Source organism: Engystomops pustulosus, chromosome 5 (genome assembly GCF_040894005.1).
Source record: "Engystomops pustulosus chromosome 5, aEngPut4.maternal, whole genome shotgun sequence".
Classification (NCBI taxonomy): domain Eukaryota; kingdom Metazoa; phylum Chordata; class Amphibia; order Anura; family Leptodactylidae; genus Engystomops; species Engystomops pustulosus.
This window is the reverse complement of record NC_092415.1, coordinates 114832644-114845386: the sequence shown is the minus strand read 5'-3', so window position 1 is coordinate 114845386 and position 12743 is coordinate 114832644.

Below are 12743 nucleotides of genomic sequence, written 5' to 3'. Positions count from 1 at the left end.
AATGCCACGTCCCATACTTATGAAATTGGTCGTATCTAAAGATAGGGATTTGATCCTTAGGAAAATGAGACAAATAGGGAGAACTGAATATGAGGGACACTTAGTCAGATTCTTTCCAGACTTTGCGGTTGATACTCAAAAGAAAAGAAAGAGTTTTTTTGAAGCCAAGAACAGGCTTCGCCAGAAGGAAATCCAATGTTCCATGTTGTTTCCAGCCCGTCTGCGAATAATTTGGAAGGATAAGACGGTATTTTTTGATAATCCCAATGAAGTAATAGAATGGCTAGATAGGGTTGTGAACTAAACTGCCTTTCCCTGGCTCCAATTTTTCTTTTGTTCCTTTTTTTTTTTTTTTACTTTTGTAGTTGATGGGGTGGATTGCGGGGTGAGGTCTTGGGGGAGGGGGGAGGGGGATGCTTAGGTTAGAGGCTGTATCTGAGACCTATGGGCTTGGGACCCAGGGGATTGGGTATCGGCCACCTGGAGGGTGGAGGGTGGGGTGGGAATAAAGGTTGTGTTTTTTTTTTTTTTTTTTTTCTTTCCCCATGTCTCTCTCTCTCCCATTCCCCGTCTTTGTTATCACCCGGGTTAGAGTTTAAACTAGGTACAAATTAGTGGCATGAAAATCTTGTCATGGAATGTTAGAGGTTTGGGTACCCCCGCAAAAAGAGTGGCGGTTTTTGATCTAATAAGACGGCAAAGCCCAGATATAATCGCTATCCAGGAAACCCACCTTGTGGGGGAAAAAAGGGATGTTCTCAAAAAACCCTGGATAGGGAAGTCATATCACTCTTTCCACTCGTCTTATTCCAGGGGAGTTTCTATCCTTATGCATCGAAAATTGAGTTTTATAGAAGACAGGGTAAGAATAGATTCCGAGGGCCGATTTATTTTCCTGTCAGGCATGTTTGAAGGGAAGAAGTGGGCTATTGCAAACATCTATGTGCCCCCACCCTTCTCCCCCAATATTATCATCCAGTTCTATATTTTTTGTTCAGAGATAGTGGACCCCCTTACAATTCTTATTGGTGATTGTAACACAGTAATGAACTCTTGTATTGATACTTGCCACATCATGCACGGGAAGGTTTCTTCACATAAAAATTTGATATTGGATAAACTGGTAAGGGATTTTAATTGGTTTGACACATGGAGAATATTTAACCCGGATAAACGGGAATTTTCCTGTTATTCCGCTTCACATCAAGTATTTTCACGTTTAGATATGGCCTTAACTAATGGTAAGGCCTTACACTATGTAGATAAGATCTGCTTTGGGAGTAAAGGGGTATCAGATCATGCACCGTTGGTAGTAACGTTTAAAGTAGGCGTTCGCCAACCACTTAATAAAATAAAAATTGCACCAACATGGTTAGGGATTTTAGGCAAACAAGAATGGTTCACTAATAACTTGGTTAATTTTTTTTTGATAAATAAGGTGTCAGGTGAAAAGGATCTTGTTTGGGACACGGCTAAGGCCTATATTCGGGGGGAATACAAAGCCCAACTCTGCAGGTATAAAAAACACTTAAAGGATGGTGTGATGGATCTGGAAGAGAGGGTTAAGAATAGGGAACAAGAATTTCTTAAGTTACCCACGGTATTGAATAGACAAAAATGGGAGGATATGCGTGCATGTTACACTGATTTGATTAAGCTACAGGCAGATAGGAAAATTGCAGCACAGGCCAGGAAAGGATGTATTCAGGCTAACACCTCTGGAAAGATGCTTGCCAATCTGGTCAGAGACAACAGGGAGAAAACTCATATAATGGGGGTTGAGAAACCTGGAGGTGGATTTACGATCATCCCCGAGGAGATCCAGGAGATTTTTACTGCCTACTATGAGGACCTTTACTCATCCCAGATTTCATCATCACAAAGAGAAATAGCAGAGTACCTGGATGGTTGTATTATCCCACAGGTTTCCTGGGAGGGGAAAGATGCCCTTGATAGGGAAATTAGTGTGGAGGAGGTCCAACGCGTGTTGGCCACCTCACCGAGGGGCAGCGCGCCGGGATTGGATGGCATTCCCTTTGAATTTTATGATCTATATAAGGAAGAACTTCTGGGGCAGTTGGTTGAGGTTTGGAATTATTCGCTAGAGAAAGGGTGTCTTCCCTCTTCAATGAGAGAGGCCCTCATTACGCTAATACCAAAACCTGACAAAGATAGACGTAAAGTTGAGGCCTATCGTCCCATCTCCCTTATTAATGTCGACAACAAATTACTAGCTAAGGTCTTATCTGAAAGATTAAAGACAGTGATTAGGGAGGAGGTACATATGGACCAAAATGGCTTTATGCCGGGAGGTTCGACATTGGATAATCTCCGCAGGCTTTTTTTAAACTTGCAGGTCCTGCCATCCAATCCCGGACAGCGCTCTCTAATGTTCCTGGATGCTTCTCGGGCATTTGATACTCTGGAATGGAAATTTTTATGGCATACATTGGAAAGAATGGGTTTCGGCCAGAAGTTTATCTCCTGGGTGAAACTCCTATACTCTGACCCAACAGCAAGAATATTAATTAATGGGCAGGTCTCCAGGCCCTTTAACTTAAGTAGGGGCTCCCGGCAAGGATGCCCACTCTCCCCACTCCTTTTTGCAATTACTATGGAGCCGCTGGCATGTAAAATAAGACAAGATCATGACATCGTCGGGTTTAGATATGAGGGTACGCATGAAAAAATATCATTATATGCCGACGATGTGTTGTTATACTTGGGAGAATACAGGTCAATTGAAAGAGTTTTTGGGGTATTTAGGGACTTCGGGAAACTATCCGGACTACGCATAAATTGGCATAAATCGGCATGGATGCCCCTAGATACAGTGGCAGCAGATCCTCCACAGCAATTGGTCACTATTGATAGGGGCCAAACGGTAAAATATTTGGGTATTAATATCACAGACAACTTAAAGGATTATGTAGTCAAAAATATTCTTCCAGTGGTAGCCGACCTGAGGAAGAGAGTTCAGGTGTGGAAAAAACTTCCACTAAATATGATGGGAAGAATAGCGGTGGCCAAGATGATAGTACTCCCTAAGCTGCTATACGCCTTAGCGGCTTCTCCGGTAATGATTACGAATAAAATCTTTAAGATCATTGAAAGCCTATTGGCCGATTTGGTATGGAGAGGCAAGCAACCTCGCCTTAAGATGGCAGTACTTAAACAACCTTATGAAAGGGGTGGGTTTGGATTGCCGGATTTGAAGTTGCATTTTATTATATCTCAGATGAAGTATGTTATGGTTTGGGACAATTTCACCTTGGCCACCCACTGCAGATTCGAGCTGAAACAGCATAATTATAATGTGTTAGAACTACTTGAGACTGGGATCTGGAAGAGCCTTAAAAAAGACAGTTCATTGCCCACTCTGAAGCTTATGGCTGGAGTTTGGGAAGAAATAAAGTCTAAATTTAACATCAAGGGAATCTCTGCCATTACCCCTATCTGGGGCAATATGACATTGAAGGTGCCAGACTCTAATGCTAGACCATGGGTTGAAAAAAATGTGATATATGTCAACCAAATTATTAATAACGGGGTCTTTAAACCCTTTTGGCAATTACAGGAGGAATTTGGGATACATGGATCCGGTTACTATACCTATATGCAGTTAAAATCGTGGTGGAGGACAGTGGAAGAGGCGTCGGGTGGTGCCGGGGAGTCCCACCCAATCCTGGAGCATCTCCAGGGATGGTTGGGCCTCAAAATCAAGAGCAAAAAACTCTTACGGCTTCTTCCAGTGAATAATCAGTACAATAATCTGCTGAAAATAAAAGATAAATGGATTGGAGAGGTGGGCATCATTGAGGAAAGTACCTGGAAAAGGCTACTTAGGGATGCGACCAGGGCCCTCGGGGTTCCGGCCCAGCGCCTTGCCCATTTGTTCACACTAAACCGAATATACTACTCCCCAAAAATCCTTTCTAGATTTGGCAGAAGGATTGTTTGCTGTAATAGGTGTGGCATGGAAAAAGCCGATGATATACACATGCTTTGGTATTGTCCGAGGATTAGGCCTTTCTGGGGAGGGGTATTGGAGGACATAGAAAGGATCTTTGAGGTTGGTATACCAGACTCACTCCAGACGTGTGTGTTGGGTATATTAGACACCGCAGTATGCAAGAATGTTAGATACCACGTCTTGATTAAATTACTATCAGTGGCCAAATTTTGTTTGATAAGGAAATGGACTGCTAAGGACTGCCCGACAATAGGGATGTGGCAGAGAACCATGAATAACACCATTTTAGCCGAAGGCTTTGCGAGTATGTTGGGAGGAGGATCAAGATGGGGAAAAATAAGAAGAGATTGGAAGTTATGGATTAATGCTAAATTCTGTCGGGAGGAGATATTGATGATGGGAGGAGTATAAGATGCTGAATTGCTGATGGGGGGTGGGGGGAGAGAGGTACGGGATAAATAAAATTATTATTATTTTTTTTTTTTTTTCTTGTTTTGTTTGTATGTTTTTTGTTTTTGATGGCATTCTGGGAGGGGGGGTTGGGGTGAGTTAGGGAGGGGTTTGGTTGGAATATACTCTCTTCTATAACAACCTGTCTTGTGTACTATGGGGTCTATAGGTACTCTAATGATACTAATCCCTCCGTATAGTATGTTGAATTTGGTTTTTTAAAGAATAGTATTTATTAAGTGATGTGTTCTTCTGTTAACCCAAATATTGCTGTAATGTAAGGCTTTTTTTTTTTTAGTGATATTACATGTTGAATGAAGATTGTATAACTTTTTTGTAAAATGAAATAAATAATATTAAAAAAAAAAAAAAAAAGTATCAACAAACTCCACCATGTGAGAAATCAACAAATGTGTTGCAAAATATAATATTGTATAAGTCTTCATTATTCTAATAAAACAGCTCCAATATGCCAAGACATGACTTTTAAACAAACTCAGAAAGTGTCCTGGGGGTTGAAGACATTAACAACAGGTATACTACATTAAACTTTAAAAAAAGAGGTAAAATGGGTGCATTTGACAGAAGCTAGAATAGATTGAGAAATTAATAATATAATGGTCAAATAAGCATTAAATCATTACTCATGACTTTCCCCATTGTTCATGAAAGCTGTGAGATACAGTGGCTCCATCTCTTCATTCATCTCCCTCAATAATGTCATTCACCCATGATCATGTCATTGGATCCCCTGTACATCCAATGACTAGGACATGTTCTTTGTTGCCCAACCTAGCCCAGACTTTTGCCTTTGTAAACCCAGTCACAGCACTGTTTTGACATTATTTTCTGCTCTTGTAATATTAACACAGCACAGCTTTTGGAACCTTTTTGGCAGGCTGAAAGTTTAATGTTTACAATTTTAATAAATATTTCTAAATGCTCTTCATTGGCTATTTTTCACTGTTTCACAGGGATTTTAAACTTTCAGTTATTTAGTTAGCCATGCACTTTAAGTGAATTAACAAATTATTAACAAATAAAAGTTAACAAAAACTTATATTGTTTCTCCCTCCTTCATATTTAGATATAATACTTAACATAATAAAAGTAAAAATCATCACAAGAAACATTTTTTTCAGACTGTTTCTTTATTTAAACAGCATAAATGTGTAAAATTTACCAAACATCCAGGTATGATTGCAAAATTAATTGCAATATGTGCTAAAATTCACTGAATTCCTATAGTTAATCCACATGCAAATGTCTGTAAATAATTTTTTGGATGAAGATCTTTGGCATTATGAATGCTTTGGCATTATGAATTCATCACATGTTTTTGCAGCTGTGCCTCTTTTTGCTCACATTTTCATTTAACAAGCAGCGAAAAAATATTGTGGCACAAAGATGCTTTCTGTGATCATTACATAAACTATTCAATGCCCATGACCAGTGTTAACAGCCAAAATTATTGCTTGACAGGCTTTTAGGGAATATGAAGAATATTCTACCCACCTGCTCTTCACTAAAATGAAACTATGCAAATACCTAGCTTTCTGTACCCATATAAAATTGTCTGTATGCGGTTTGGGCTCACATTTGGTGAGTTACACTTAAAACTAATAAAGTTGTACTCTAATATGAAATCCCAAAATTTCAAAATATTGCATATTTAGCTCTTATGGTAAGGTGAAAAAAACACCATATCCCTTTACAATCCACAAAACATTCTGCCTTTTAAACATATAATTCAACATTGTAAAAGTGAAAATCTCTCCATTGAACATTAAATTCTAGCCATTAAAGTATTACCTGAATATCCATTTGAATATCCATATAAAGAAAAAAAATTTGAATACTAATTAGTATTATAATACTAATAAAAGGAACTAGAGCATTTTGTAATGTAAGCAAAATTTTAGCTGGCAATAAATTTTACATGCAGTTGGCAAAATGCATGGTCATCTGGTCCATTTTCCCTATACACATACAGTACAGACCAAAAGTTTGGACACATCCTCTCATTCATAGAAATAAAGAGTTTTCTGTGTTTTCATGACTATCAAAATAGTAGATTCACACTGAAGGTATCACAACTATGAATTAACACATGTGGAGTTATATACTTAACAAAAAGTGTGAAACAACTGAAAATATATCTTATATTATAGGTTTTTCAAAGTAGCCATCCTTTGCTATGATTACTGCTTTGCACACTCTAGGCATTCTCTTGATGAACTCCAAGAGGTAGTCACCTGAAATGGCCTTCCAACAGTCTTGAAGGAGTTCCCAGAGATGCTTAGAACTTTTTTGCCCTTTTGCCTTCACTTTGCGGTCCAGTTCCCCCCAAACCATCTCAATTGAGTTCAGGACTGGTAACTGTGAAGGCCAGGTCATCTGGCATAGCATCTCATCACTCTCCTTCTTGGTCAAATAGTCCTTACGCAGCCTGGAGGAGTGTTTGGGGTAATTTTCCTGTTTAAAAATGAAATGATGGTCCAACTAAACACGAACCGGATGGAATAGCACGCCGCTGTAAGATGCTGGTAACTATGCTGTTTCAGTATACCTTCAATTTTTAATAAATCCCCAACAGTGTCACTAGAGTGCATTCGTTCACCTTTTCTGCATCACAGAAAAACAGTGGTTGGAACCGATTTGAACTCATCGGACCAAAGCACAGATTTCCACTGGTGTGACGTCCATTCCTTGTGTTCTTTAGCCCAAACAAATCTCTTCTGCTTGTGGCCTGTTCTTAGAAGTGGTTTCCTAGCAGTTATTTTACCATGATGGCCTGCTTCACACAGTTTTCTGTTATCAGTTGCTGTAGAGATGTGTCTGCTTCTAGAACTCTGTGTGGCATTGACCTGGTCTCTTAACCTGTGATTTCTGATGCTGGTGACTCAGATGAACTTATCCTTCACAGCAGAGGTGACTCATGGTGTTTCTTTCTTGGAGGTGGTCCTCATATGAGCCAGATTCTTTGTAGCACTTGATGGTTTTTGCAACTGCACTCAAAGTTTTTTCAATTTTTCAGACTGACTGACCTTAATTTCTAAAAGTAATGATGGCCACTCGTTTTTCTTTACTTATCTGCTTTTTTTCTAGCCATAATAAAAATTCTAACAGTCTATTATAATAATTTAAGATAATCCTTTATTTTTCCCCCCCGTGGAGAAATTCCCAATGTTACAGCAGCAGAGAGTATACAGAGTGTACAGTACAAACAATGACAGAACAATAATATTGGTGATAAACAACAAAAATAAGGGATGAACAAAAATAAGAAAAGTGATAAAAATTGATATTCAGTAGGACTATCAGCTGCGTATTCACCTGACTTCTGCACAACACAACTGATGCTCCCAACCGCATTTATAAGGCAAGAAATCCCACTTATTAAACCTGACAGGGCACACCTGTGATGTGAAAACCTTTTCTGTTGACTACCTCTTGAAGCACATCAAGAGAATGTCAAGAGTGTGCAAAGCAGTAGTCAAAGCAAAAGGTGGCTACTTTGAAGAACATAGAATATAAGACATATTTTCAGTTGTTTCACACTTTTTTGTTCAGTATAACATTCCAAATATATTAATTCATAATTTTGATGCCTACAGTGTGAATCTACAATTTTTATAATAATGAAAATTCAGAAAACTATTGAGAAGATGTGTCCAAACTTTTTGTCTACAGTATGTATGTGCTCAGGGTACAGAACTGGAAAACTGGGAGGAAGCTGAGACAACAACAAAACTATTGGGCAAATAAGATCCAACTACTCCATATTTCTCAACAACAATCAACTCAACAATCTCAACAACAGCAATAAACATAGGTTGAAAGGGAAACAGGTGAGCGCTCACACACCTGGACATGTGGTCTGTAATCCAGTCTCCACTCCTCTGGGATGCAAGAGAGCCTAGTCCGCCGGCCACAGACACAAATAGTGAAAATTCAAATGCAAGGAATAGCTCAGCATCAGTATTGAAAATCCATTCTTCTTTATTTCATTTAGATTAAAAAGTCCATAGCAAAAACCAACCCGTTGGCTTCTGGAGCAACCTTTTCACTAGACTGCTGTTGCGGTGCCCCTCAGTACAATAGAAACCCCCGAGTAGTGACCCTATTTTAAGAAAGGGTACAACTCAAATAATTTATCTGGGTTGTTTGAGCATTTTAACCTCTGAGATGCTGGCCCAAATGTGATACAAAGTTACTGGGGCAGTGTAAAAATTGCATTGTTTTTGCAAATGTTTTTGCTTTGTGCCCAGCTCCTGCCACGGGAGACAAACACCCGAAAAATCATGATGCAGGTTCTCCCAGGTATGACATTACCCCATATGTGGCAATAATCTACAGGCTTGGAACACGGCAAAGCTCAGCAGGGAAGGTGCAGGATGTGGTTTAAGCTGTGTGAGAGTGCATTGTTCAGGGTACAATTATATTTCCAGGGACGTGTGATAAATCATGAAACAATCTTTCATGAATAACCGTTGTTTCTCGGGGCATGTATCACACTGGTATATAGTTTGATTTTTAGCACACCCTTCACCTCTCCTGTGCCCTTCCCTTGCTGGCAGTTTGGGGAACTTCCCCTGGAAAGTGCTGACCTAGTACAATGGGTGTTGTGGCCTTGGTTCCAGATGTACTACCACTCCTCCCTTCCTGGTCTCTAAAAGTCCAGGGGTTGCGGGTTTTGGGCCATATATTGTGCAGCGTAGAGATTTGTGTAGGATACCATCACTTAGGATACAATTAGGTCCTCACTAAAAAAACTTTAAAATAATTCACTGGTCCGAGCCTTGCCTTGTCGCTGTATATACCAGGACTGGTCATAAAATCAGGGACCTGAGGCGCATAGTTACAGGGGGTCACCCATGTGGGGTCAGAATTCCCAGGCACTTCAGCAGAAGTCCCGGGCACTTCAGCAGCACCTCTTGGGGGTTCCTCAGAGTCACTTTGTGAGGATGAGGTGGACAAATAAAACAGACACTAGTGGACTCCGTATCGGAGGGCAAATAATTATATACCTTCAAGTTAGTGTATGACTTATGGGACATATGGGTTGGATAGTACACAACCTACACAGAAAAACACCTACTCCACAGAACAACATCTACTCCTCCACAGAACGACTCCTCCGCACTGCTACTACTCCTCCACATTACTACAACTCCTCCACGCTACTACTACAACTCCTAACATATCACACTTAACAGTGGAGTTGTTGGGGGATACAGAAACGTACAAAGGGGGGGTAATCTTGTGTTTTAGGGTACAGTAAAGGGCACAAATCACTAGCACAACTCTTTCCAACACCACCAAACACAAAATGGTGATGTTGAAGAGCATAAGGCTAGTAGGATCAGCCCCCCGGAAACATAGATCACTGTCATTGACCAATCTGTATCGCTTGGCCAATGGCGGAAATCGACGTCACTGGACCAATGAGGTGATATCATCACAGGGGTGTTGGCTGGCGATGCCGACACCTCCCACCGAGGTATTACCCTGTCTTGCAACAGGGTGACGTCCAAAATGCAAGCAGTGCTCGCGTCTGATATATCGGATGCTGAGCGTTAAGTCACTGCACCTAGCATTTAATATATTGGACGCGGAGCGCTAAGTGGTTAAAGGCATTGCTAGAGGTTCTATCATCGAAAAAGTATCCATGTATGCCGATAACATACTTGTATATCTTGGAGATGTGGGCCCCTCTCTGGTATCCCTCCAATCCTTGATTGACTACTATGAGGGTTTTTGGGTCTTTGACTTTATTGGGATAAATCAGCCCTCTTTCCTCCCTCGGACAAAGAAGAAGGCAACCTCCCCCTCATAGTCATAGTTCAGGTGGTATCTAAATTTAAGTACTTAGGGGTCCAGCTATCATGATTCAGGCCTACACGGAGTTAAATATTGATCCCCTGATAACTGCTACTGGGGACTGGCTATTTTACTTGGCCTCCCATATGGTATACGCCCAATGGTGGGTATATATTGACAGGGGCAACGTCGCTACTGCCCTGGCTGGGGCTATTTTGGGTTCTTATGAAGCGCTTATGAATTTGCTCTATAGATATAAATCCCCATCTGATATTCCACTTCCCATGCATTCGGTAGCGGCTTGCTGGCACAGGGCACAAATTCTGGTAGGAGAGAACAGTTCCCCATTTCGGTTCCTTCAGCCTGACAGTGAAATCCTCAAAACTGGAGACTCTGATGAGCACCCCGGATCTCCCTAAACCACTCACCCAGGTCTATGCTCTCCTGCAAGAACATAGGACTAGACCATTTCACAAAGCCCTTGAATGCTGGATATGAGACATCCCTGACCTGTCATATGATGAGTGGAGGGAGGTTGAACTGTCCTATTTTACATCTGTGGTGAGTGTACGGGATTTCTGATCCAGTCTAAATTTCTCCACCGATTGTATTTCTCCTCTGCAAAAACTATTATGTATGGATGTAATGTCCAATGATTTCTGTTTCCGCTGTCAGGCTGAAGCTGTATCCTTCTTTTTGCACCATGTCTGGGCCTGCCCTAAGATTAATATTTTCTGGTCTGAAGTCCTGGGATAACTTAATCAACATTTTGAGTTCCCACACCTAATGTCCCCTTCAGTATGTCTCCTTGGCATTATGAATGAAGTTATCAATGGCCACTATGATAAAATCTTTTTTAGGTTCACCTTGTACTATGTCCTGAAAGTGGTGATGATGTCATGGAAGGACTAGGATCCCCCCCCCTTTAAAATTATGGATATTACTCATTAACTGTGTCATTCCTCAATACCGTTCGTTATATGTTAACAAGAAGTGCCCCCAGAAATTTGAGCTCATCTGGTCCAGATGGTGTGTGAATCCCCATACCGCTTTATAAATCTCTCTGGTTTTCGTTTATTCCTATAACGAAGGAGAATTAGCATATTGGTATGTGTGTGTGAGTGTCTGATTGTCTAGCATCAAGGTTAATTCATGCTTCAGCAAGTGGACTGGCTACAATATTCCAATTTCCTTCCTGAAGCTTGCCCTGCATACCAAATGCTACTTATGGAAAATGTATTACGCTTTATGATGACATTTGTTACTGCTGTAACATGGTGAAAGAATAAGGAGTAGCCGGCAGTCTTGTTATTAAGTTTTAGTTTATTTTGGGAAAAATTAGCAAAGAAAACAAAAAAAGGACATCTACAAACAGAATCAAGGATTGTAAACCAAGGACATTGACATGCTGATGTGTGCCCCTTCTGGCAGGATCTGCTCTTCCTTTAGCTTCTTATGTCCTGGTTTTGAAAAAGAAAGCTTTAAAATGAGTATGCAAATAAGTCTAAAGTGGTCTGGGTTCCGTTAACACCTATGGAGCCTTGACTCCTCAGTCTCATTTGCATAATTCTAAAAGCCTTTAAAAAAGGAAAAGCAGATCCTGCCATAGGGGGCACTTACCAGTACAGGCAGTGCCTGGGTTACTTACAAGTTAGGGTCCAGAGGTTTGTTCTTAAGTTGAATTTGTATGTAAGTCGAAACTGTATATTTTATAATTGAAGTTCTAGACAACTGGACAATTGACAATTGGAGTTTAACATTTTTTTGCTGTAATGGGACCAAGGATTATCAATAAAGCTTCATTACAGACACAGCTGATCATTGCAGTCTGGGACAATAGTAAAGCATCCAGAGATCTTCATCAGAGGTCACAGTGGGCAGAGGGGTCCATCTGTAACTAGGGGTTGTCTGTAAGTTGGGTGTCCTTAAGTAGGGGATCGCCTGTATGTCAGTGTGTTTTACAATCCTTGATCCTGGTGGTAGATGTCTTTTAACAAGTGAGCAATTGTGTGTCAAGCCATGTCTGCATACTATTACTGTGTATATCATGTATATTGATTATTTTTCCTATAAAATCTGTTTAAAAAACATAAGGCTTTAGTAGTGTGTCTTGTCACATGACTCTATGACCACTCTACAACTCCTGGACATGCTCCTGATGAGGCAGTGGATGTTCTCATGGAGAATCTCCTCACAGACCTTGCTAAAAACTTCAGTTAATGTCTCCACAGTCTGTGGTGCAACAAGATATATATGATATCCCAGACATGTTATATTGGATTTAGGTCTGGGAAATGGGCAGGCCAGTCCATAGAATCATTGCCTTCATCATTCAGGAAAGAAGAACTACAACAGCCACATAAGGCGTAGCATGGTCAAGCTTTAGAAGTAACCTAGGACTCACTGCAATTGCACATGTTCATTTAATGATGTAAAGTAAGAATGACATCACGCAGCAACTGTATCTTCTCAATTCATCTTAATTTCAGCAACTTTT